Source organism: Hyaena hyaena, unplaced genomic scaffold, assembly GCF_003009895.1.
Source record: "Hyaena hyaena isolate Hyena2069 unplaced genomic scaffold, ASM300989v1 scaffold_2502, whole genome shotgun sequence".
Lineage (NCBI taxonomy): Eukaryota > Metazoa > Chordata > Mammalia > Carnivora > Hyaenidae > Hyaena > Hyaena hyaena.
The window spans coordinates 20,976-22,913 of NW_024083136.1; positions in this window are offsets into that span (position 1 = coordinate 20,976).

A 1,938-nucleotide genomic window follows, 5' to 3' on the forward strand; every position below is an offset into this window, starting at 1 on the left:
ATCTCGCAGGTCGTGGGTTTGAGGCCCATGTGAGGTTCTGTGCTCATGCTCTGTCTCTTTCTCTTTCTCAAAAATAAAATAAAAAAATTAAAAACAACAACAACAACATGACAGGTTACTGTTAAACTTAGCAGTGCAGACAGATTATGTTTCCGTGAGGTAGAGAATGGCACACACAGATTCAGATTTGATCACCAGGGTGCATGTTTCAGACTAGAGTCATTTTACAGAACAGCATGCTGGTAACAAGTGCTGCTGTTAGCTCTTTTTAGATGTTTACACGAATCCAATGAATGGATCCTTCTATGGGTCTGAAAGTCCCCACCCTTACATAACTGCAAGAAAAAGTTGTGTGCACATCTTCATGATGTCCTGCCTTCCAAAGAGAAGACATTTCACTAACCTGCTGATCAATGAAGGCAAACATTGTAATCTAGAGGGATGGCTTAGGCAAGGATGATGTGCCAGTCTTCACAGATTGCTGCTGTTTGCCGTGCAATTTCTTTAGAGTCCCAAAGAATGTAAAGACCCAGCTTCAGTGAGTGATACTTGTGCCTGGCAATTGTATACAAAAGCTGCTTGTTGTATGGGTTTCTGATGCCAGTATAATCGTTATGATGATAAAGAGCCAGCCAGAGCTCTATGAGTTCTAGCTTATGGCTATGAAGTCATCTCTATAAAAAAAAAAAAATCATTGAATCATTTGATGATATCTTTTACTGCATTTACTCTTCCTTGGTGATATCACTGAGATTTTGGTGGTGTTTCGTACATTTGAAAAATCAATACAATCTTGGGGAAAGATAGACCAAGAGGAGTAGGAATTCGAATTTTTCCATAGGTGGTGAGACCACATACTTCAAATTGACCATGTAGGATTTTCTTTCATGAAGATGACAAAGATTATATCTATTACTGAGTATTTTTCATGTTAATTAATACTGCTAGTGTACTTGCCATATTTTAGATGTGTCACTTATTCTGGTAAAATAGAACCATAGCTTTAAGTTCTTTGCGTAATCCACTCTCTTTATGTCCATAAGAAATATTATATCTCAATAAAATATAGCACATCTTCAGCGATAGGAAGACTAGTAATTTGGGGCTCCTATATGGTTTTACATGCAGTAAACATGTCGCTTGTTACTTATTACAGAGAAACAGATTAGAGCCTTGTGTTCTCTTTCATCAGCAGAGCAATACAGAATCTTTCAGACTTATTATTTTCCCCAGTACCCCTTTAAATTATTTCCATAGGAATCTTATCCTTATGGGCTTCATGGCAAGTAATTTTTCTTGTTTGTATGAAAAAGAGCAAGTTTTCTCTGTTAACACAGTTAATTTGAGAGGTTTGCTGCATACGATAGGCCTGTGAGCACCAGGGTGGCTCCTACAGGCTGTACAAGCCCCATGGGGAAGTGACATGAGACAGGATTTCATCTCGTTCTGGGTTGTCTGCAGTACCCAACACAGTGCCTGGAACATAGTAGATGCTTAATAAATATGTATTAGGTGATAAAAACATATATTCATTCATTCTTCGATGGCCCTTTGAGATTGGGAAGTGTAATACATTCATTTTAGTGGTTCTTTTTTTAAAATATAATTTACTGTCAATTTGGCTAACATACAGTGTGTAAAATGTGCTCTTGGTTTTTTGGGGTAGATTTTCGTGGTTCATCGCTTACATCCAACACCCAGTGTTCATCCCAACAAGTGCCTTCCTCAATGCCCATCACCCATTTTCCCCTCTCCCCCACCCCCCCACCAACCCTCAGTTTTTTCTCAGTATTTGCGTCTCTTATGGTTCTAAATTCCTGAAGCAGGGTCCAGTCCTGTCAGATACAACCAGATAGCTTAATCATTGTAATCAATATTGCAAGATACTCAGACTTCCAAATTCTCTCTCTCTATATATAGTTAAATCTCATTCCCAAA